Source organism: Zootoca vivipara, chromosome 12, assembly GCF_963506605.1.
Source record: "Zootoca vivipara chromosome 12, rZooViv1.1, whole genome shotgun sequence".
Taxonomy (NCBI): Eukaryota; Metazoa; Chordata; class Lepidosauria; order Squamata; family Lacertidae; genus Zootoca; species Zootoca vivipara.
The window spans coordinates 9,408,684-9,435,148 of NC_083287.1; the positions used below are offsets into that span (position 1 = coordinate 9,408,684).

Genomic DNA, 26,465 nt, shown 5'->3' on the forward strand with positions numbered 1-26,465 from the left:
TACTTTTGACCAATGGCAGATGATATGGCATTGAACTCCAGGCAGTTGTGTCACTGCTGCTTACTGGAAGGGAAAAGGAAAGGTGTGAGGAAGTGGGGAGTTTGGTACAGTGCAAATGCACTTGTGGGAATGCCCACGGGTATGTATACTGCACTGACTTTGATGCCACCTCTGCTTAGATAGATAGATAGATAGATAGATAGATAGATAGATAGATCTTTATTCGTCTATAAGCCCACACCACAAAAATAAATCAGACGTAAAAAACAGAGATACAAATTTCCAACATATAAATAGAGTAGATCTGTGGGGTTACACTACAGCATTTGGGGGGGAAGAACCTTGGATGAATCATTTTGTATTTACATAAGACATATTGGAAACTATATTAGGGTGTCAATAATCATGGAGCATTCCGGCTCGTTTCTTGTACGCGAGGACTGAGACAAAAAACCTTGCAACCAATAGGGTCCTGTACGGATCATTGTCTTGTAACGCACATGCTAGGTCCACTTCTGCTTCCAGGTAAACAGCAGTGGTGCAATCAACCAGAAGTCAGGTGAGCTGCACTGCACTCCTCACGTAGCTGTCATGTTTTCCCTTTTCTCGCAAGGAAGCCTATTCAGCATAAGGGAATTTCCCTTTAAAAAGGGGAGAACTTGACAGCTATAACTCCTCAATGTTGTCTGCTACTGCTTTCAACTTAGTGGTTCAGAAATATCAAGGCCTGATTTATACCTTTGCTACCACCCCCTTCCAAAACACAATATATGAAAGTGGTTTAATGTATAACTCACTGCTTTCATTGTACAGCAGGTTGCAAATGGCAGTATGTGTGGATTGTTATGAAGGATTTAACATCTCTATAAAGACTAAAAGCATAGCTGCCAAGTTTACCCTTTTCTCGCGAGGAAGCCTATTCAGCATAATGGAATTTCCATTTTAAAAAGGGAGAACTTGGCAGCTATGCTAAAAGACAAACCCAATGAAACTGTTTTGCATATTTAGTGCTCATACGTTAGGGGGAATAAAATAATTAATGGAGCTTCCCCCCCCCAAAAAAAAATTATAAGGCTATACCTTGGAATTTACTAATTATTGCATCTACTAAATACAAACAATCTCACATGTATTCTAATTCAGCAAAGAATGCACAAAAGTAATCATACACTTACAACTCAGAGACTTGTTGGGCTTTAATAATGCATGACATTGAAATGACACCTCTTGATTGAAGGAACATTTGAATTTGTCATTGAATCCTTATCTAATTTTAACAGATTTCTCTTTAAAAGCCCTAGGAATGAGTGATAAGGCTGACAGTGGAGAATTATTACACTGCACCTTCATAAAGCAAAACTGACACTTTCAGTGAGATTTTTTTTAAAAAAAATTATTATTATTTTGCATTAGCAAGCAATAAGCTGAAAATGTTTATAACATTTTAAAGCAGCTACGCTATTCAAAATACAGAACCACATTAAAATGTTGGATCTTTTGTGATGTTAAGGAGAACATTGCAGTGAAATGGAAGCATTTTCACACTAAATAAGTTTGTAATGCTTGGTGTAGATTGCGGTCCCTGTCGCAGTGCCACCCTCCCCATGCAGTGGCTATAGCTAAGGTGTGATGAACAGACTCAAGCAGACAATGATCCGTGATAGGAGTGGCCACAACTTTATTGATTCCAGATGTAGGTGGATTTTGGCTCAGGCTGGCAGCCCAGAGTGCGAGCAGCCAACTCACAGTCTCCAGCGAGGCTCAGCCCACTGATTGGCCTTTTTAAATTAAAGATATTTTGCAGGCAGTCCTGACTTGCCGCAGGGCAGGGCAGAAAGATTCTCAATGGCCGGCCAAGCCTGCTTGTCCCAGCTGCCGGGCCCCAACCACTGCCCACCTAGGAAAGCAGGTAACCAGTCATTCCTACTCTCTCACATCTTGCTCACATCACGCCTGATTTTCAAAAGCTGTGGTGAGTCAAACTACAGAAATTGAAGTATGCTTTGATTATAGTCCAGGGTCTCTCTAAGCAGCTCACATAAAGTAAAACATACTGGCCTGTTTTGTTCATCAGAATAAACCACACTTTGTCATAAATCATGGTTTAATTCTGAATATTGCAGTACAGACCCCCACATGGTTTCTTTCCCTCATGCAGCTCTAATAAGTCATAGACTGTCTTGTCATGTTGTGTGTGTGTCCGTCCCCCCAATCGCCCTCACAAACTGGTGCCTCTGACCCTAACTGTTCCCCTACAAAAAATTTCACTGCACACCACTGATCTGTTGCCTCCCTCCATGATGACTACCTTTGTCTGACAATAAGATGTCCTGAGTGGTTGGGCCTCTGAGAATGTGACATAGGTCTTTTCAGTAGAAACTCATCATCTGAAGTCACCAGATATGAATGCTATTTGACTTACACTCTAGCCCTGCACCCTGCAGCACAAGCGCTCTGGCAAAGTTACAGTATGGCTGGGTGGGGTCATGTAGGTAACTTTTTGAAGTGAGGATAAGATGGAGAATGGGGAGGGCATGAGATTTTTTTCACTGCATCCCAAAAACTGTAAGAGAGGCCTCGTCCTCCTAGCACCAGCCCAGCGAAGTGAAATCTCTCATAAGGAGATTGCAGCTTCTCTTTAGAAGCAACAGGACAAGGAGCTGGACATGGTACTGATTTAGCTGTTGCAGCACAAGCTTCTGCAACAGAAGGAATGGCAGAGAACAAGTCCCCACGTCTAAAATGCTAATTTGCTCTGGCTAGTAAAGGCGAATTGTAGAACATCCTTGTAGTTGCCTGCTACTGCAAAAGAACCAGGAAAGAAGCTGGGATACATTGAGCCAGTTTCTTCTTCATTCCGGTCCTTTAAATTCTTAACTATGGTTACATGATGGCAGCAATCCTTCTAGATTTCAGGAGATAAAAGTGAGTGCAATACAGATGTTACTACTGGATGTGTTCAGAGAGTTCTTATCCATCAATGATCAGCAGCAAAAGATGAACTCAGATCAGGAGAGGAACTAGTGCTCTAAAGTGGAAACCGATGCAAACCTTGAGCAGTGATGAAGTGATAAGGGGTGCAGAGATGAAGAGAGATTAATACCGGTAGTATTGGAGGCTGGTAAAGCAATTCAGGTCTTGTGATAAATGTCTTAGATGGACACGTCTAAGGAGCTAATTTTTAACTTGGGGGTCTGGAAAAATGGATAATCCTTGCATGAAGAATCACTTGAGTGAAGATATAAAAATCGTACCAAATTTTTCACCTGCGTTATTTACATAAAGTGAACTTTTTAATTAAAAGCAACTCTCCCTCCATGTCTGGCTGATTTGGTTCCTCTTAGCAAGATTAGGGCAATGTTGTTCATACACACAGACAGTGTAACCAAAGATTGCACTATACTGTACACCTAAAGAACTACCTGCACATATAACAGCACACATGTATCTAAAAATGTAACACATGAATTTTATAAATGCATGCTTTCAAGTCTGTGTATCATAGGGATACACTCATTGCGAGGGTGTGTGCTGCCAGCATATGAATGAAGCTGTAGAGAAAACATTAAGGTTGAGTAGGAGGCACAAGCTCTTGTTCAATTTTTCTCTTTTTCCTTTAATCATCCCCGTTTCTATCACTGCAAGATTGAACAGTATAGATCAATGAAAAAATAAAGCCTATTTTTATTACCTTTACACTGAAATTCCCTCCCAAATGATCTCGCTTTCATCTATCATCCTCTAGGGCGCAGATTCCTAAGACTTGGGACAAGGATGTTAGATCAACCGATTTGTGCAAGCAGGTTAGCAGTTAATTAAAGCAGAAAACAAAGTTGCTATTCAATTTCATTTTATAGTTCAGAAACAGCTCCCATATCTGCCTATAATTGGCAGGGAATACATTTTGCACTGGAAAATATTTGCCACTTAATTATTCAGTTTATTTATTTTCTCTCCTGTAAATAAGCAACTTGGATCACGGGCACCATTTATTTATTTATTAAAAAAATTATGCACATTTGTCAAAAACAAAATCACAACAGCATTATCTGTTTCCTCCTCTCCATCATGTATTCACATATATTCTTACATGAAAAAGCTTTTGTCTGAAATATCTGTTCATTAGGGCAACAATTTTCTTTGTGTAGCTTCCACACCCACAAAATTGTTGTAGCTACAGTAACCAGTTTATATTAAATAATTTTCTGCTGTTGTGTACCCAAGTCTATGATCACATGGCAAAATAAGTGCTGCTTAGTTGTATGAACTTAGTTTAGTTGTGGCCCTAAGTGACTCCTCAATGACCTGAATATCTCTTTGCATAGAGCATCATGTACCGGTACTTCCTCCCTGCTCAGCTTTTGATACCCTATAATAGGATAATGTGTACATGTGTGTTGGAAAGGGGAAGGGGATGTAATGTGGATACACTTTAATGTGAATTGATTTGTGTGAGCTAGAAGTTGGGAGGCATCATGGTCGTGGTCCTACTTGCATGGGTCACTTTCAAACAGGTGATCAATTGCACATCTTCAAAAAGAAGGAAATGCAACACAGACCCATGGATTTCAATAAGTTGATTTGTAGTAATTATTTCTAAACATAATGTGAATAAAAAACAGAATGCATCACATTATACAGTAGTACCTCCAGTTACGAACTTGCCGTATTTTCCCATGTAAAATACTAGGTTTTTTCCTTTAAAATAATATGAAAATTTAGGGCCATCTTATACACGGAGGACCCAGGTGGCACTGTGGTTAAACCACTGAGCCTAGGGCTTGCTGATCAGAAGGTCAGCGGTTCAAATCCCTGTGACGGGGTGAGCTCCCGTTGCTTGGTCCCAGCTCCTGCCAACCTAGCAGTTCGAAAGCACGTCAAAATGCAAGTAGATAAATAGGAACCGCTACAGCAGGAAGGTAAATGGCGTTTCCATGTGCTGCTCTGGTTTGCCAGAAGTGGCTTTGTCATGTTGGCCACATGACCTGGAAGCTATACGCCGGCTCCCTCGGCCAATAATGCGACATGAGCGCGCAATCCCAGAGTCGGTCACGACTGGACCTAATGGTCAGGGGTCCCTTTACCTTTACCTTTATACACGGATACATCTTATACATGGGGGGGGGCATCTTATAGACCGGAAAATATGGCAATTTGTTCCAGAGATCCATTCTTAAACCATTCTTAACATGAGGTGTGCTTTTGCTAATGGGGCCTCCCGCTGCTGCCACGCCGCCGGCACAAGACTTTCGCTCGCATCCTGGGGCAAAGTTCGCAGCTAGGGGCACCTACTTCCAGGTTAGTGGAGCTCGTTACCCAAAGCATTCGTAAGGAGTAGGACATCTTTTCCACGGTAGTGGGAAAGCTGTGATGAAATGACCTCTGTGCCAGCTAAGTCCATTGTCCAAATACTAACTGTTCATATGCAACTTCAGAACAACAACTCTCTCTTTGTGTGGTTCTTTATCTTTAAAGTAGACTTGCATCAAATAGCACTTCAAACAGAAAGGTGCCTTCAAATGGAGAACAGTCCTCTGTAAAGTATGCTATTTCTCCATCTACTGCTTGGGGTCTTCTTCTCAGCCCCACAGTCCCTTGGCATCTTCTCCCATCTTGCCTCCTTTGTTTTTTTTCTATGGCAGATGGAGTGAAATGTCAAATGAACACCCGGCTCTATGATCTGTTTTCATCTAAATTAGGTGAGGCAGTAAGTGAAGTGCTCAACAAGTAATTAAGACTCAAAAATGGGAAAGATGGGGGCCAGTGGAGTGGAACTCAACCCTGGGAAGATTATGCTTCTGTGAGTGGAAAGTTTCCTAGTTTAGGGGGACAGTTTTCAGTGTGCCTGCACAGGGTCTCATCTCTCCAAAAGATTAGCTGTGCAGCCAGTGCCTGCTCCAAAATCCAGCTTTATCACAAGAGGCCAATGACCTTGGTAGCATAGAGCATCTTGTACCAGCTTCAGCTGCTATGTCTTCTGGCTGCCTATGGCATCCAGGCTCTGACAACTTCCCATGTGAACCTATCTGAACTACTACCAAGTGTTACTCATGGTGCTGCCTTTGAAGACTGTTCAGAAATTGCAGTTAGTACAAAAAGTGGCACCAGATTGCTCATATGAATCACACATTGGAACCAGTAATAAGAGCTTCACAGTCTACCAGTCCATTTCTGGGATTAATTGAAACTGCTGCCTTGCCTAGAAAAAAGTCCTCAGTGGTCTGGGACCTGGGTACCTAAGGAATGCCTGTTCCCCTAACAACTGGCCAGTAAACTGAGCATATCTACCTATACCTTTCACAGAGTGTTCCCACTATGAGCAGTGAGATGGGTTGCATTGAATAAAAGGGCATTTGCAGCTATCACCCCATCTGCAATATCCTCTTTCCAGTGAGTTTTGAGTATCGTCTTCATTACTGATTTATTTACATGTTTATCAACCGATTTACAAACATATAACAACTAAAAAATGGATTACAAAGAGGGAAAAAATAGCTGAAGATAGGTTTAAAAATGAAAGGCATATTTTCATCCAGCCAGAAAAAGCCTGTCAAATGAAAAAAAAATCAATTTTATTCAATTGTTTCTGGAAAGTACAGATAGGAATGCTGCTCCACAAAATGGGGCAACCACAAAGAAAGCTCTGCTTAGAGTTACATTGGAGCAGGTTTCTGATAATTCTCCCACAGCATTCTGTGAGCTACTAGGTATATAAGGGATAAGGCAATTTATCAAGTATCCCAGACCTGAGCTGTCTAGGGCCTTATGTGTTGATACCAACACCTTGAACTTGGCTAAGTAGCCAGTGCAAATCCTGAAAACAAGGTGTTACAAACACCAGCAATTTAGCCACCACATTCTGCACTAGCAGCAGTCTCTATACCAACCTAAAGGGTAGCCCCACTAAGTTGTTGCTTAGGCACAAGTAAAGACTTTTTCATTCGACAAGTGTTTCAGTTATGTTGACTAATCTCAACTGGACTCTATTCTGCTGTTTTGGTGTAGTTGCGGAAGTTTGATTCTATATTATGTAATTGTAAACTGCCCTGAAACCAATCAACAAAGAATGACTTTAAAAAATGGACAAACACATAAATAAAATGTGTAGGGCAATTAGTGACCTACCAGGAGGTATATATCCAACCAGCCAAATTTGTTGGCTTAGTGGTGCTCAGTAAATGTCCTTTTGTTTTGCTGCCTGTTTCAATCTACAGCACAAGGGCAGTCAAACACCTGGCAGAGCAAACAGGCTGCATTCATCTTAATTGGTTCGAAGTTGTGGAAGTGCAATGCAGAGGATCCCTGCCAAAGGGTTGGACTATGTGTACTTTATATGCCATTCAACCATATTGTTCTAAACAACATTAATTATAGAGTCCCTTGCTATCATAACAAAACACGAACCTTCTGCTCTACTTTGCAGCTAACCCATCATATCTACATAAGTAGAGGATCTCCGTTGCTGGGTCAATGCAACAATCCAAATACACACTTGCCCTGCTTGCATGTTTCATTTGCAATGAGAATCCACCTTTGCAGATTTCCTAGCCCAAATATGACAGCAGCCAATAGTTGCAACAAGAAATTCTATCAGAACTTCCTACTGACAAGGGTTACAGACACTGTGTGAATGAGACAAAATAAAATGGGCATACAGAATATTCAGCCAAGATAAGCTATTTTGATATATTTTTGGAAACACTTGCCCTTCATAGTAACAAGGCAGCCTAGAAATAATCTCAGTCACAGAGGTTACAATATGCAGTTCACGTTTTTCCTTACACGAAATGAGCTTACCAACTTAGAATGCCCAAACAACTACTTATTCTCCATTCTGCTGAAATTAATTTGTGTTTTTACTTTACAGGCAATCAATATACTCAAGTAGTGCCTTGCAGGCTTAAATAGTGCCTCTGCAGTCAGAAGCTGTTCTCTTCTATCGCATTTACTTAAAACCTTAGGGAGATGTTTGCACAACATTTGTTAAACCGAGTGCCATACCTCTAGGAGTTGTGGAAGCCCAGAAAAGAACACTGAATCTCCAAGAGACTAATAGAAGAACTTTCGGAAAAGATAAAATTGCTGAGAAATAGCCTTAGAAACACAACGAAATGGGCTAAAAAAGATTACTAGCTAGCATCAGTGTCATGGAACAGCTTTCATCATGAAGAGTTCAAACTCTGCACTTTTTATACCAGAACAGCACTGTAGACACGAAGATCAACAATTTACTAATATAGTGTTGTTTACCACAGTGGTGGTGCTGGCAGGCCCGGCTCTAGGTGCAGTCCCGGTGGTGCGGGGCACCAGGGTGCTGGACTGGCAGGGGGGGCGCTGCGCGGCAAAGCTGCGTGGAAGCCATGCTGCCTGCTGTGAGGGCGGGGCCCTGGGTGCTGGTTTCAGATGACTCTAAAAGAATGAGGTGCATACAATGAATCTCCCAGGATGGCTTCAACTCTGCTCTTAGCTGTGAAGGCACTAATGCAAAAGCACAAATGGAAGCACCTCAGAAAATGTTACCTTCTGTTTCAAGGGCTTAGCAGCTCTCTCTCTGTTTTTATTCAACAGTTGCAGTGCTGCCTATGCTCATTATACAGTATTACTCTGTGTTCGTAGTAACAATTGCCACACAGTATTGATTCACCCAAGCATGTGATCTGGAAAGGATTGGTGCACTGATACAGTGCAGATCACTGCGAAACACTGGTCTCAGTTGAGTGTCCTGGTGTACACTTGCTACAAAATATGGTGGTAATGATGAAGAATCCTGAGGAACTAGAATGGACTTCAGCCTACAGGTAAGGAATAGTACTTTTGAATACAGTGGCACCTCGGGTTAAGAACTTAATTCATTTTGGAGGTCCGTTCTTAACCTGAAACTGTTCTTAACCTGAGGTACCACTTTAGGTAATGGGGCCTCCCGCTGCCGCTGCACCACCGCTGCACGGTTTCTGTTCTCATCCTGAAGCAAAGTTCTTAACCCAAGGCACTATTTCTGGGTTAGCGGAGTCTGTAACCTGAAGCGTCTGTAACCAGAGGTACCACTGTATAGGAGAAGGCTTGTTCAGTTACCTTACCTATGCAAGTCTTATCAAAGCAAACAGGGATTGCAGCTTAAAACCAAGACTTGGGAAGTGCGAAGTTTCATTGTTGTAGTCTGCAAATTTTTGGTAATCACTCCATCCTACCATTCCAATCTACTAGTTTAAACTGCAAAGAACTACAATGTAAAAAATAAATACAGAAGATATCTCTCATCTACTCTCCTTTTTTACTCTCTATTTTTAATGAGCATTTGCTGCTTGGGCTGATGCAGGCTCAGATATAGCATTTATTTCACACTGATAAATTAACATATTTACATTTAATAGCTACTGATCACAATGGTACAATAAGATACTAGCAGTTGGTACTTCCAGGAGGCTGAGGAAGAGACTTACAATCACTGCTCTCCCCAACATTTGCCTTTTTGTGCTGTCAGCCTCCTCTCGAGGAAAGATGTGGGAGCCATGGAGCCATGAAAGGTGTATCTCAGGGGTAGGCAACCTAAGGCCCGTGAGCCGGATGCGGCCCAATCATCTTCTGAATCCGGCCCACGGACGGTCTGGGAATCAGCATATTTTTACATGAGTAGAATGTGTCCTTTTATTTAAAATGCATCTCTAGGTTATTTGTGGGGCAAAGGAATTCGTTCATCCCCCCCCCCCAAAAAAATATAGTCCGGCGCACCACATGGTCTGAGGGACGGTGGGCCGGCCCAGGGCTGAAAAAGGTTGCTGACCCCTGGTGTATCTCATCTACCCCTCCCATCCGAACTGTATTTAAGCCAGGCTCCTTGGAGTGTAGCAAGAGTGGTACTGTTGTTGGTTAATTTTCATTTTTCCTTTGTATTTATGTATTTAAGATTGGAGATGGGGGTTTGTGTGTAGTATTAAATTTATTCTGCACTGCACTTGTAAATTGTCAGTTTTTGCTATTTTGAACTTACTAATGTGCTTTTGTATATTGTATTTCCAATGTTCTCTATTTTGATGTTTTGAATGTTCGCTGCAAGCTACTTTAGGCACAGCTTGTTGTAGGAAGGTGGCTTATACAGTGGTACCTCCGATTACGAACTTAATACATTCCGGAGGTCCGCTCTTAAGCCAAAACCCTTCTTAACATGAGGCGCACTTTCACTAATGGGGCCTGCCGCTGGCGCACGACTTCCGATGGCATCCTGGGGCAAAGTTCGCTACCAGGAGCATCTACTTTCGGGTTAGCGGAGCTCGTTACCCAAAGCGTTTGTAAGGAGGACGGTATGTAACCCGAGGTTCCAGTGTACATGAAATCAGTCAGTCAGTCAGTCAATCAATCAATCAATCAATCAATGGATCTGTGCAATCTCCAGGATACCAGTTGCCAGGGAACAACAACAGGAGAGTGCTATTGCATTCATGCCACATACTCCTTTTAAATTTCTGAAGGACAGTGGGCCATACCATTAGGGATAGCAAGTCATGTGGCTCAGGAGCCATGGGGGATTTATAGGTATGTGCAGAAGTGGGCTTCTTTGTAACTGAAGGCCCCTTGGGTTATGGGTATACATCAGGACTTGAGAGGATACCTTAGAAACTTAACTACAAGAAAGATGTTACATTAATACCCAAGAAAGATGTTACATTTTTTCTGTATGCCACAACAGCAGCGAGAATTTTATTGGCTGGGAATTGGAAGAATGAAGATTTACCTACAGTGGATGAGTGGCAGTCGAAGATGATCAAATTTATGGAACTGGCCAAATTGACCGGGAGACTCCGTGACCAGAGGGAAGAGTCGGTGGAAGAAGATTGGAAGAAATTTAAAAATTATTTGAAAATTAATTGCAATATTGAAAATGTTTAAGATTTGGAAGCACAGAGGGGTTGTAGAAAAGGATTTGTTGATATTTTTTTCTTTTCGTTTTTTATTATAGTAAGATTTAGATGTAAATGTTAATTAAGTTTTGAATAGATCATGAAATGTGAAATAAAAGTAAAATAGGTTAAGTATGTAAAATAAGATTTGAATTATGATTTAGAAATTACTAAAGATGATATACAATGAAACGCAGTTAGGAGGGACATGAGGAAGTCAACAATGTTAGAGCTTTTTTAAATGTTATTTTTGATTCTGTATGTTATTCTTTTTGTATGTTTGTATTTTGTGCATCTATTGTACCCCACATGGGGTGTTTCCCATGTGGTTTGTTTGTATGTGTTTTTTGTTTCTCTGTTATAAAATTCAATAAATATATTTTAAAAAAACAAAAACAAAATAAGTTTACAGCCACAGCCTTGGTTAATTTTCAGTTACTTTGATTCGGAAGGACCCAGATCAAGCTACTCAAAATCAATCTAAAAAGAAGTTAATTGCTTTTATTACAGCGTATATTTTCACTGATGCACACTTGTTTTTTTTCCTCATCCCTTAGGGTTTACTCACACAGAGCATAGGCTTTAAGAATTAATGTTTCATACAAAGTGCATCCCTGTTTTTTGACAGCACACTCAGTTTTATATGAGTAGTAGGCTTGCTAAGTTCTTCAAAAATTGATGCCAATCACTATTTTATATCAAATGCTGTAAGAGCCACAGGAATCTTTACAAACCTTCATTTCTTTAAATATTGTGTGATGGTTACTCCGTTTCCACATCTCAAATTTTATCACTACACAAGAATGGCAGAAAAGCTCCTTTGTGGACCAGGATGCAATTTCAGAATGTACAAACTTTTTATTTCATAAGCCTTGATATCACATGCGTGGGATAACCCCATAGTACGTGCGTAGGAAGCTCTCTACAGCATAAGAAGCAAAATTAATGCATGGGCCCTGAATGTATTTGCAATCTCCAGGTTAGACAACCATAATGCATTGAATGTGGGGCCGACTTCTCTGAAACCTCTATTAGTAAAGAATACAGCAGTGCTCTATATACTAATGGTCAGACTGGTTTTAGGCAAAATTCAGAGTGTTGATCCTTACATAAAGAGGCTGGGGGCTGGGGGCTCAAAGGGCCAGCTTTTTGCATCATTAGCCTGCCTTCATTAGTTTTATTTCATTTTTGTTCGCTGTTGCTGTTCTCCTTTGCGTTCTTTTTAATTTGTGATTTTTATGTTGCTGATGTTTAGTATTTAAGTTGTTTCTCGAAGGGTGGGCTATAATTTTGAATAAACTTCCAAATCAAATTTAGCTTGGTGCAAATGCAGTGTCAATGGAAGGAAACCCAAATTAAAGCTTTGGGTAAACAACTGCTGATGAAGACATCCTGTGGGGCATTTGGTTGGCTCACTGTGAGACAAAGATGCTGGTCTAGATGAGACAATGGCCTGATCTAACTGGCTCTTCTTATGTCCTCAGTTAATTAATGTGGACAAGCCATTTTTAATATCTTACCCGCAACGTACTTAATTTAGATTATCAATACCAATGCCTCAAGGACTGCCTCTCCCCATATGAGCTGATCCAGACCCTGTGGTCATCATCTGAGGCCCTTCTCCATGTGCCCTCTCCACCAATGGCCTGGAGGACAGCAATATGAAAACAGGCATTTTCTGTGGCAGCTCCTCACTTGCAGAATACGCACCCCAGGGATGCTCGTCTGGCACGTTTGTGACCTATCTTTAGACAGCAGGCAAAAATGTAGCTCTATAACCAGGCCTTGGGTTGATTGAGCATCCTGTGGCCTTTTAAATGTGTTTGTGGAAGGAGGGCTTATTGTCTTCTTATTTTATTATGAATTTAAATTCTCATTTTGGTTTTTTTTATGTTGTGAACCACCCTGTGATCTTTGGATGAAGGGCAGTAGGCAGTATCATCATCATCATCATCATCATTATTTAAATAATATTATTAAAATAATAATACCAAAACTGGCTGCTAAGAAGCAAAGTGTGGACCATCAGCCCTCTACAAATATAATTATAAAAATAAAAATATAATTATAATTATTATTATTATAATAATAGTAATAATAATTATATCAACCCTTGATTTCAGTATGTTGTTTTCAATGGGAATTAGATTCCAAATGCAGATGGCACCTCATCCAAAAACTCCTAATGACCACTTTCAGCGGCTTAGTTATCAAATAGCACCAGAGATAGCATAGTTTCCTGCAGCACTCCCTAGATTAGCCACCAGGGTCACTCTCCCAATGCTACTCTGTGGACTTGGTCCTGAAGGTAGGATTGGCATCTCTATAATACAATGCCCCAATTCCCATATCCCAGAGCCAGTCCAGAGGGATACCATGGTCAATGGTATCAAATGCCAATAAGAGATCAAGAAGTAGGAGAAAATTCACAGTCCGTCAGTCCCGCTCTCTGCAGAAGTCATCCGTCAGTGTGTCCTGAACCCACACTGGAATGGATCTAAATAATCTGTTTCCTCCAAAAGTGCCTGCAACTGCCCACCATGGCCATGTATACCACCTTCTCCCCAAAGGGGGTTATTGACACCTGGCCAATAGCTGTTCTGATCCAAAGGGCTCAGAGATGGTTCCTACACTTGATCTTAGCCCAAAGCCGAGAAGCTACGAGGAAAATGCACGGAGGAGGGCAGTGCTTTTTTTTTTCTAGAAAAATGGATGCCAGAATTCACCATGAATTTGTTACAGTAAGTGACCCACTTTTCAACAACAACAAAAGAGATGCCGGTACTGCGTGTCCCTGAGTACCCCCGGGGGGGAGCCCTGGAGAAGGGCATGTGAAAGAAATGGCTCCTATGAAAGAAATATATCATTTTAGTAGCCCGACAACATCAACAGTTTAAAATGTGTAAGACGAGGTTCTCCCTAGCCTGCGACACAGCGGTGTTGTATCATGCAGAGAAGTCATGTGCTACAGCTTTCTGACATGGCCTCACTCAATGCAGCTCTCTAGATACTTTGGACCCACTCTTGCTCTCCGCACCACTCTACTGGGAAGCTCTTCCTACCCCACATTGTGTGTTTGTGTATGTGACCCAGCTCTCCCTCTCCCTCCCTCTCCCTCTCTCTCCCTCTCTCTCCCTCTCTCTCTCCCCCCCTCTCTCTCTCTCTCTCTCTCTCTCACACACACACACACACAGAGAGTGTGTGTGTCAGAGAGTCCTATGCAATGCTGCAAACTCTTCCCACTTTCGGTTCTAGCTCCACCCACCGCCGGCATGCAACTCCCAAGAGCTCATCTCTGAGGACCTTTAGCAGAAAAAAAACCATGTCTACCCGATAATGCATGGGTAGGCAAACTAAGGCCCAGGGGCTGGATCCGGCCCAATCACATTCTCAATCCAGCCCGCGCATGGTCCGGGAACCAGCATGTTTTTACATGAATAGAATGTGTGTTTTTATTTAAAATGCATCTCTGGGTTATTTGTGGGGCATAAGGATTCGTTCACCCCCCCCAAAAAAATATATAGTCCAGCCCCCACAAGGTCTGAGAGACAGTGAACCGGCCCCCTGCTGAAAAAGTTTGTTGACCCCTGCTATAATGTCTACTACTTGCCTAAGTTTGCCTGCAATAGCGTGGAGTAGAACTATGCTATTATGCAAGTACTTCTCAGGGTTGCAGCCAATGCAGTATCATAAATGTTTAAGACGAGGGTGTTAAGGCTGCAGTCCTCTGCTTACTTACTTGGGAATGCATCTCAGTGGAACTTCCAAATAAACACATGCTGCGTAACCTAGAAATCAAAGTAAGAAAACGCATCTGTGCCAATACCCTAGCTTTATTCATAAATGCTACAAAGAATCCCAGAATATATTCCACAAATGCATTTAACAACGAGGCAGTTGTCTCAGATATATACTTTGGTTTCAAAAATAATAATTGGTATCTGAAGCTACTAAAGGTTTCAAAAAATCAATCTATTTTTAAAAAGTAAATAAGCTTTGCATTCCTGATTGTCTTTTAAATTATCAGATCCATTATTTGAAAGGAGAGCAGCAGTTGTATAGCAGCTGCTTGGAATTGCAATCTAATGACAAATAAGATAATGCCAACTTCTGATGCACAAGACAAGAAAAGGAAGGGGGAACCCTATGTATTTTTAAAATCATGTTATCATGAAAACAAATACATATATGGGGTATACAGATTGGTCCACAGACCCACAATACAGTTTCAAAACAAGATACAGTTAACACAACCAAACAGCAGGCGAAAGAGACTAAGGTAGTCATTTTGTTATGTCTAGAGCATGATGGTCTTTGTTTCTTGCGACCTCCGAAAGAAACTTTGCCACGGTCAGTGTAATACTACCATTTGACCTATCCTCCAGAAGGTATTTAATATGGGAGGCATCAGATTTTCCCGGCAAATTTGCTAGTAAGGGTTTGATCAGTTGTTCCCTTGCTTGCTCATACACCACAGATGTCACATAAACGTCATGTTGTTACATAATTTTATTTGGAAGCATAGTTCACCTATGCCAAGTGGCAAGATATTGTGGGATGCAGTATTTATATGTTTAATTTCTCTTCTTTCTATGTACCAACTGAAAGCATGACATAATCAAAGCTTTGTTGCAGTCATAAATCCTTGGACTTCAGCCATAAAATATTTCCCTGGGAATCGTGTCGTGTGCGTTATCATGTTTCTCCTGCAATGCAATAGGATGCAAAGTTTCAATTCCATCTCAGCATGATATCTACTGAACTAGGAAGAGAAATGATGGTAAATGTCATTTCACCCTCTCAGCACTCAGAGAGGATTTCATTCCCAAATATCAGGGGAAATTACCACCTTTAGACTTGATTTTGTTCTTCAAGTCTGCTGTTGTAGAAAATGCTTATATTTTACAGAAACAACTCAATTTTTTTGTCTGTGAGGTACTGATGATACCAATGAGGCATTTCTGTTTTGAAATTGGGGTGTTATTGCTATATTCACTTCTTGTCAAGACACTCCATGCTGCAAAAAAAAAAAAAAAGTGGAAATATTGCTACTCTAATTGCTTGTCTATGACCAAACCCCCAGAAGGTTCTCATGGGGAGCATGGAATTTGGGGAGGGGGAGGTGTTCTTTATGATGGGAAGAAGACTGAATTGTTGAGATCTCTTTTATCTTGGGCTCTTCTCCATTTAAGACTTCTGTCTTTTTAACTATTTGGTGGGGTGCCTTGCTTGAGAGATTGACCCTTAGTGAAGATGTTCTCAGTTGCTGAACCCCTGACCTTTAAAGAAACACATACCCTTTGAAGGCATTAAGGGGCTACAACATAGCTATGCCCATAGCTTTTAAGGTATTCATATAGCTCAAGGTCTGTCTTCTTGCAGGCATTCATGGATAACCTTTCTCGTCACTAGTATTGTCCCCTCTAAAGACAGACTTCCCACAGAGCGGGGCATTCTTAATCATAAAATTTCTAAAAGCCCTGGGGAGCATTTTTATTTGAAAATACTTTCCTTTAACCCCACCCATCCTTCTTTAAGTAAAATGAAATATATTTATACCTTGTACAAGGAGTGCCAGTACATGGTGGTTTCTTGAACTAATTCCAGCAGAAAGCCCTTTATCATTCCCACATACAAACTGTTGTTGCATTCTGCCACTTCTAGAGTATTCTAAATCATACAGAATAAGAGACAGGCAAGAACTTTATGAATAATGGCTCCTGCAGACAGCTATTATATTTTATTTAAGAACAAACAAATGGATGGTAAGGCACACAAGCCTTTGCAGCAAGTTAACAGACTCAGTAAGCTGACAAGGAGTGCTGCAGTTAACACTTGTCAAGATCATTATGTCAATTAAGTGGCCAGACACTCTCTTTAATATTCTATTGACTGCATGAGTTGACACATTTTTAAAATCCTGCTTCAAATTGACTTCAGCTTATTAAACACCACATGTCTATGGCACTTAACAACACATCCTTAGCTTTAGATTATGTCCTCCTTTTCTCACTGAACTGTACATGTTAGTAGATCCATCATTCAGACTTCGTAAGCTTTTGAAATAGAACTTTGCTTTACAAAAAACTATTGGAGTTCTGCACACTTTGCATATCGGCCATGATCTAGCTGCCACCTAGTAATGAGACACTGGAGGGGGAAATGGCTTTAGAGTTGTTTTACTTCACTTCCTCTTACAATAGGGCACACAAACGGGAAATTCAGGTGCATCTGAAAATGCGCGCGCACAATGGAATTTTAATATCAGCTTCCCTTAAGGGTTCTTATGTAGGAGTTGGATCCCTATGTAGGAGTGGGAGCCTTATCTGACAAGGACTTCTTGGATTCTACAATAACAAACATTTTAAAATGGGGAGAGGGGCAGAAGGATAATGATAAGATTAATGTATTGGTGGCAGAAACAGGAATGCTGGGGAAATGTCCTGTTAATGGGTCAAGACCACTGCCAGCTGGATAAAATCCGCATAACTTTCAAGTGTTCTGCAGAAATGTAAACTATTGCTGGCAATAATAAAACCAGGGTACGAGCCTTGAAGACTAGGTAGTCATTGAGGTCCCAATAAACATCTACATTTTGGGTTTGTTGGTTTTTAAGGGTCAAGACCAGCTATTAACTATGTGCCTTTGTGCTGGATGGTCCTCCTAGAAGTGAAGGGAAAGGAGAATATCTTTTGCAGCTTTAAAGCAGGCATTTCTCCTGCAGACCCACACTGATGGCCTTTCTCCAGTAGGCTTTCTGTATCTCCATCTTTTGACCCAAGTTCTAGACAAACCTCATGCCAGCTTGAGGTTTGGCAGTGATCAAATGTCATGCTAAGCCAAAATGTTTGGTTTGCTTAATGATACTGTGCACAAGCTGGATGCTAGGGGATGATGTTCAAGCTCTCAAACTTCACATTTCCTTTAGCCAAGCACAGAAACAAACCTAGGAATGGCTGGCTTAGTGTTACATCTTAATTGACAGCCCATTTGTTTCTTTCCAAACCACAGTCTGAATCCAAGTTTTGTTTTTGATTTACTGACCATGGTTTGTCTGGGAGAAACAGACTACGAGTGCTGGTTCAGATATAATGCTAAGCTAGCTGCTCTGCACCTTGTTTCCCTGTTTGACTGAAGGAAGAGGAAGGCAGGAGTGCTCTGAGTTGCATGCCTAAACAAACCACAGTTTGTGACTTGGTTTTATGTCTGAATGCTTGCTCCATGTATGTGGGAAACATCATGCCTCCAAATTGCTGCAATTTAGCCTTGCCTTTTCACTCACCTTTTCTATTTGCAGCTGCATCGTCTCTACCAGCAGTTTATCTTCTTTCAGCTTTGGTAGAAAACTACCGTACTTTCTTGTACCACCTTTGTTTCTCCTACAAGATCTCTACTCTCACCCCTTGCACACCTGCTTCTGCTTGAACCCTCTTAGCCTATCCTACTAATTCTGAACACCTGCTTGCCACAGTGTGGCAAATTGATCCACCTGTATGCTTCTTCATACACCCTGCTGATTCCCACATGCCTTTATCACTAATATTTGGCAATGCCTCTAAGCCAGAAGTCACCCATATGATCTACATATAATTTCGGACACATATACAGAGAAGATAAATTTAATATAGGTCTCTAATTCTCCATGTCTGAGGACATTTAAAGTTACAGCCTAGCTATTAAGGGGGCTGGGGCAGCTCATTATGTCAAAAAATACAAAATCACCTAAATGCAAAGAATCTTGTTTCAGTTTTCACAATTTTGATGCTTCCTTCCTTCCTTATGTTAAGAAGGAGGGTATCTTTCCTGTTTCCTATCCTGTCTTACACTACATATTCATTTGAACATAAATCCTTCCATGTCCATATTTCCTATAGCTCCAAATATAGCAAGAACTTTCTTAGATCTTGGAGGCACTTAAGCACCCCTGATGCTATAAGTTACAATTCGCATTAGAAAATATCTCCTATTAATCTACACCAGAAATTAAATGTTAGCATTCATTTTCAATTCGCCCTTGTTAAAAATCCTGTGTCAATGGAAGTCAATCATTCTGCAGCACTCCTCCCGGGCTATTAAAATATCTGTCAATATGAATTGTAATTAGAGACGGCTAGTTCTGTATGATCTTGCTGTATCCTACTAAGAGTTAAAAAAAAAGAAAAAAACACTTAGAAATTGTTGAAGAAAATTCAGATTGTGTTCAGGAAATTACATATGTTAGATCAAGGCCATGTAAAAGTAAATGCATTTGCCTTTCATCCTGAAATAAATGAACAAGTGTGCCATGTGTTTTTTGTTGTTTGCATTCATTTCTGCATTAAAATGAACAGGAGATAACAAACATATCAAGAAATCTGAAACTGAAAGAGATATAAGACTGCAACATACTATCCCTCCTGTTTTGCAGGATAGATTGTAGAACTGAAATGAATTTATATAATCAGATGCAGATTTGTAATTTTGAAGTGATATTTTCAAAAAAAATTACAAAATCAGACCAATGAACTAGAAATTAGAAAATCTAAAATTCATTGTGTCAGAATGAGTTCATAAGATGTTTATGCTCAGAACTGATGCTTTGGAAGTTAGCAGATTTGTTAGATTCCAATTTTTACTTCAGCAGAGCTAGTCATGGTTCAGACATTATGGGCCAAAGATATGCAAACAGCATAGGTTACAGCCATAGCATCAATATTTTGATTAAATTGCATTATAAAGTTGAATTAAATATAATACTTTTTATTTGTGAGTCATAAATAAGCACATCTTGATAAGTTGTGCTCGCCCTCTCTTCTAACCAGCTCCCTGAAGAAAAGGTTTCAGTCTCATTTCTCTTTGGGAGCCATCCCTGTTGGGAACTGTTGCTGCAGTAAACCAATGTGCATATAAACATGTTACAACATTGCATAATCCATTCTCTTCTATATGCTTCCTCTTGCCTGTAATCATGGGTATCATTTCATATTCCAGGAGAAAAAAATGTTTTTTAAGAGTAGTAAGATTCTCTGCAAAATCTAGAATCATGGGATTGTATAATTGTAGTCGGGGGTTTCCAAGGGTCATTTAATCCCACCTCCTGCAGTGCAGAAAAGTCCTAGTTTTAGAGACAATCAATATTAAAGGGGGGGGGGAACTGTTGTACTTACTTCTTTATATCCTATAACTACAGCAATGTTATCAACAAGGGTCAATGTTCATACCTACTGAATATATCTGTTTCATCATTTATAATGAAAGTCACTAAGCAATTAGTACATTGGCCAGAAAAATAGGCATGCCTCACAAATAATCACATGTGCTCCAATATGTCTCCCCTCCCTAATTGTGCCCCTGCTGGTGCACATGCACATATATATACATACATAGCTTTATTTCACATCATTTCAGTGCTAAATTGAGGGTTTAAAGCTGAACAAGTATACCAAGTCAACTAAAGAGCACTGCATTGTATTCATGGTTTTTCCCTACTAGGTCCAAGATACTGGATTCCACATTAAAAAGCCCATGACAAGAATATCATAGGAAAATGTTCTCCCATATAACATATCCCCTTGGGATGTGTTCTGGAGAACAATTCTTTCAGGTGTGTCTAGTGTCAGAAGTGAAGTTCTCCTCGACACAGAGTATTTTCAATTATTTCTCTGATATCCTCATGGGAAAAGCTCTCAAGAAAGTTTATGTATGTTCTTGGAGTGTGTTGCATTCCAGCTCTTTGTTGCTCTTAACAGTTTCCATTTTTAAAACAAAAAAATATGTTTTTAATTGTATTTTATTGTTATCAACTGACTGTATTATATTGTTTTACAATATGACTTTATTATTGTTGTATGCCACACATTGAAGGCTGTATTTGGTGGAAACGAGACGTTTAAAGTTCGATGTATGAATGAAATATCTGTCTGTGGCATTTGATGATCGGTTTACATCAGGCATCCCCAAACTTCGGCCCTCCAGATGTTTTGGACTACAATTCCCATCTTCCCCAACAACTGGTCCTGTTAGCTAGGGATCATGGGAGTTGCAGGCCAAAACATCTGGAGGGCCGCAGTTTGGGGATGCTTGGTTTACATGAACTTGCTCCCAGGAAAGTGAGAACAGGATTGCAGACTGGGTCACACATGCATTTCACTGCTTGATGCTGCAGACTTGAAGCGATGAACAACTAAGCATGAACTAGTCCCTAGTCATAAAATGCACACACTATCAGGGTGAGTAGGATGGCTGGTTCTCGGTGAGAAGACAACACCCTTCTGTTCAGGCTCCTGTTCCGTCGCTGCCGCCTTTAGTTCTGTCTCCTTCCACAGCTGATCAGAGCCCTTCCCAGCCTCCACTGAAACATGCCTCCACAGGAAGATGTCTGCCAAGGCAGATTGGCATACCTGCTCCCCCTTCCCAAGTGGCTGAAGTTGGGGCAGAGAAGGGAGACATTCTGTTCCTACAAACCAGGCTCCCAGCATTTCTTAATAGCTGGTCTTTCACATATTTCTGGTCATGCATTAAGTAGAAAGCACCTAAGTGGGAAGTTGCCTGAATTTCAGGCTTTCGATTGTTTCCCTTAAATGTTGCATAAAAACACATATTACATCTAGTGGATCAAACATTATGTTTCAATGAGTGAGGCAAGTATATTTTTCTTCCAGGGGAAATTGCCAAAAAAAAAATCACTCCTCTTAAAACCTAACAGACTGATAACCTCATAAAAAATGTATCCTGAAAATTTCAAATTTCAATTCCCCCCACCTCCCATAGAGTGGTAGCATCTGAGTGGCAGTCACCATATGACTAAGGGTTATAGCCAATAGTGGATTCTGTGCACAGAAGAAGGGAGGTGATTTTCACCAATTTCCCTTCCCTTTGCCCTTTCCCAAAATCTGCCCTGGGAAGTTGGGGGTTCCTCTGGTATAGTAGAACAGGGGGAGGGGCTGAATGGGAAAGGGGGAATGCCTCCCTCCTTTCATTCACAGAAGCCTTTGATGGATCAAATAACTTTTTGTGATTGAAATTACACCTTTGGCTACATTCCTGAGCTGCAGACACCTCAGTCCTCAGAATGATTGATCCAACATGTGTCCAATCTGCAGGTCAACCCATTATCAGAAGGCATTAAGACTGAGGTGGTCTAAATGAGGTAGCTGATCTCAACCACTTATTTTTAAAAGTGTAAAGGCCATAGCACCTGCTGGCAGGTAAAATGTAGATTTCTCCAAACAAGCACCTCATTCTCCACCGCCCATTTTTTTGCTGAACTCATTTAAGAATTAGATTATGAGAAAATTTAATGTAGGTTTTGCTAGAAGCCAAGTTAAAGGTCAACTTTAACTAAAGTTTCATTTGCTAACTCCAAAACATTAATAATTATGACTAGTGATAGATATTTTTTTTAGGTGAGAAATAGATTTAAAGGATTTTATTAAAGTTGTATTCCTCTAAAGGTTCTTTGATCCAGCAGAGTTAATGGAAAGGGGGCTATTTTCCCTGAATCCCCCTTCCCTCTGCAGCTCCCTATGCCCACCCCAAATATGTTCAAGGGGATTGGGAGACCCTTCAGTACAGTGTGGTAGGTGGGAATTATGGAATTTCCATAAATGACACACCCAGCCTTTTAGCTCATCAAATTCTCCACTGGATCAAAGAGTTCTCCATTAGTGGATGGACACAATTGGAAGCAATCCATAGACATATTTTAAAGACAAATACATCTTCATATGAGAAAGATTGCAGGTACAATAAGACTAGGTAGGAAGTATAGACTCAGCATACCGAACCACATGCTGGAACCTCTCAAAGGAATCAGGGTGCACGCTACAGAGCCAGGATTCTGATTAAGTTGCCAGGTGCAAGGAAACCTGTTCTGCATATGGGTACTACCTCTTTGTTACCCCAATCCAGTTATAAAAGCACCTGGGAACCAGAGGAAAAAAAGGAAAGAAAAGTAGAAGATCAACAGAAATAGAAGAAGGCAAACTGAAGAGGAGCGAAAAAGGGCCAAGCACTAGAGCAGGCATCCCCAAACTCAGCTCTCTAGAATTTTGGAACTACAGTTCCCATCATCCCTGATCACTGGTCTTGTTAGCTAGGGATGATGGGAGTTGTAGTCCCAAAACATCTGGAGGGCCAAGTTGAGGGGTGCCTGCACTAGAGGCATGGTAATCGGTCCTTTCTAGGAAAGGAACAGGCTGTAACTCAAGAGTAAGTCATATGTTTTGCATGAAAAGGGTCCCAAATTCAGTCCCTGCCGTCTCCTGATCTGACTTGATATAAGGTCACCTTCTACGATCCTAAGAACTTTTCTTTAAAATGACGGCATTTTGTAGGTTACATTTTTCCTTATGTAGTCATGCCTCCAATATTAGCTGAGACTAGAAGAAGTTATCTGGCTTTGGGGGGCTAATGTTTGGCACAAACACCAGATGCATCTTGTGCACAATTTTGTTGTACTCATTTCTTTGCAATGAGGAGAATCGGGACAGAGACCAAACAAAAACAAACAAACAAAAAACCTCCCAAATGATCTTTTCGTGTTTTGGAAGCTTTCCCAAATGGCCATTTAAGTTTGCTCATTAGGCTCCCAAGGTCCAAAAGCCTTAGTTTAGAAAAAGGCAGAGTGGCCTAATAAGACTTTCCATTCTACTGCAGATGCAATATTTATGAAATTGTTATAATGTTTCTGCAGCTGATTTGTGGGCAACAGGCTAAAGTGGAAGCATGTTAACAAGCAAAAAGGCAAAAGTTTTTCTATTGCCTTCTCTAAAAATAAAATAAAAACACCTGTGACTCATTTTTGAAAAAGGAGATGAAGTGAAGGGATGTGCTCCTCTGCAGGTAACTGTGTCCAATTCATTGACAACATATTCCTTTTACCATGCCAAAGATGGGAACATTCTTAGTCAATGCAGTTCTGGTATAGTGCTTAGCTGCATTGTCCTTCATTGTGTTGGCATAATTCGCTTGTGCTCCAAGCAAAATATGAAAATCATATGAGAAAAGAAGTGTATTTTGCTTGAAGCACAAGATATACTGAGTTATACTGATGAGAAGAAAAAAATCTAATCTTTATCCACAGATTTTAAAGAATACACGATCAAGAACTATGAATAAACTAAAGAAAAAGAAGAAGGATTCCTGGTGCCTTATTTTCATCTGGATTCACATGGGGTTTATATTTAAAGAGGGAATTGCCAAAATGCCAAAAAAGAGAGAGAAAAGATGAGTCCAAATATTAATGCAATATCTCCACTAAATACTGCTTATGGATTGTGTCAAATTAACTGTCTCGAGGTCAGCTATTTAAAATAGAATATCTCACATTTGGACAAACTGTTTATAGCTTTATTTGCTTTCTTAAGAGACCATTGTTTTTTAAATAATAAAAACCAGGGTGTGATCCAATGTAAATCAAGTCTTATTGGAAGAGACCATATTTGTGTTTACATCCTATTGGGTGCTGATATACTCAAAATACAATTTCAACCATCCATATGCAAAACCATAATACTCAGGCATCTCTTGCACAGTACTGGAAAACTGTACTTACACCATGGCAATGATTCTACACTGAAGACATCTTAGTAGCTTAGGGGAAATAAAAATTGTCTAATGTGGAAATAATGTAAATGCTTCTAAAACATTAAGGTTTCTTTTGCAGTTATCATTTCGTACGCATTCTTTAGATGACTACGACAGTTGAAATGATTCTATCACAGAATGTTTTGCATGAAACACTATGCTCAACTAATCAACAAGAGCGGGAAAAAAATTAAGTGCATAGTATTCTAATCACTGTAGTTAACTTTTAGTGATTCCTCCTCCCAAAAAAGAAACCTGCTTTACATGAATGCAATCCTTTGTAAGAGAATATTTTTGGCAATGCAGTTCTTTCTAATCATTCAGAATATTATCCTAAAAAGTAATCAAAATTATCATTCAAAAAACATATTTGGCTAGAAATGTTCCCACTCCAATAAGCTCTGGTTATCCCTTCAGAAAGCAGTCTTGCTTATATTATGTCACTCTTATTCTCACTTCACTATGTCTTGCACTATGAACAGTGTAAACAATATCACTTGGCCCAAGACAGATGTGGATCGACAGAGCCCAAGTAATTATAAACAGTGGAACAGATCTGTTGGTTCTGAGGTTTACCATTTGCTGTGCTGTATGGTAAAGAACTGGCCAATCTCAGCTTCCTAGAGCATGCATTTCCCATATCACATCTTTACAGTTTTGTATTTAATATTTTATATGAAAATATGAAAATTAGTATTTGCCTACTAAAAAAAAAGTACAAACACCAAGGAGACAGACTGACTAATCTCCTGCTTTCAGTGAAGTGGCTCATAGATTTCCAAGCTCATTGCATCTTACAATATTTCACACTAATATCATCTATATAAGCCATGATAGTTAAATTGCATCTCCATGTTCAGAAGCAGTGTAATTTTGCACACATAAATGTGGAAGAACACTAAAGGACATGGCTATCACTTTCATACCCTGCTTTGGTTCCTGAAATATCTGGCTGGCCACTATTAGAAAGAGAATATTGGACTAGAAGGGTTTTGATTTGATCCTGCAAGACCACTCATCTGTTCTTACATGGTGCAGAAACCATTTATAGTCCAGATCACCTACTCTTTGGGCATAATGTCAGGCAAAAATTTTTTGAATTGTGCACTTTCTCTGAAAAATAAGTCTAAGCAGGATTCCTCTTAAACCTATAGTTCCAATCTAAAACAATGAAAAATATGTCTGAATATTATGTAGTTATTTTGCTTCTGTCCTCTCATTCTTTGCATTACAGGTAGGTAGCTGTGTTGGTCTGAAGAATTGTGCATGCACACGAAAGCTCATACCTATGACAAACTTAGTTGGTCTCTTTGCATTAGTAAGAAAGGGGGGGCATCAAATTGTGTTACCTATCTAGACTTACTGCTACTCATTTAGCAAACTCCCAGAAAGTTCAGTTCTTGATCCAATGAAAAGAACTGCCAAAATTACATTTCACATTGTTTAAGTAGATTTTTTTTGTCCATTGCTGTTGACCTAGGTGTGCATAAAATATGACACAACTAACCTATTGCAAAGTCAGATAACCTTGTCACACATTAATAGCTCCTAGACTTTATGGCATTTTCTGGCACATTGGTGCCCATAGCAAATTTCCAAACCTGGGCTGTTCAGGTCACATTCTAGAACAATGACAGACACCCTTCTGTAACTAAGCTGTTCTCATTGTTCCCAGTTAACACAAGGACGTGTCTCCTTCCTTTTAGCGTAATTGCCCATTTTGGAAGGGATGGGTAAGAATAACATATGGTAGCTTCTTTCTCCTTGACAATCACCGACAATAGTTTAAAAGATCTAAAACTCATTCTCTACACAATTTGTAGTAAATACTGTATAAACTAGCCAGTCCTCCAAAAATGGATACATCCTTATGCCTGGGCAAATGGAAATGTGTTAATGTGTTATCTGAAAACAATGTATTTGGTGATTTGAGACAAGTAATTATTTGTCCCATTTGGCTACTCTGGAATTACCCAGTCAAATCCCAATGTCTCTTCCATATGC

The 26,465-nt window shown here is 40.2% G+C and overlaps 1 protein-coding gene and 1 non-coding gene across 6 annotated transcripts in view; one reads left to right on the forward strand and one right to left on the reverse strand.

Moving 5' to 3' along the window:
* The window catches only part of ARPP21 (cAMP regulated phosphoprotein 21), a 223,874-nt gene that overhangs the window by 130,568 nt on the left and 66,841 nt on the right, over positions 1–26,465 (reverse strand). The gene's annotated exons all lie outside the window — the stretch shown is intronic.
* On the forward strand, positions 17,359–17,491 carry LOC118092411 (small nucleolar RNA SNORA33). Its single transcript, XR_004693523.1, has one exon. It is a non-coding gene; the product is annotated as a small nucleolar RNA SNORA33 (small nucleolar RNA).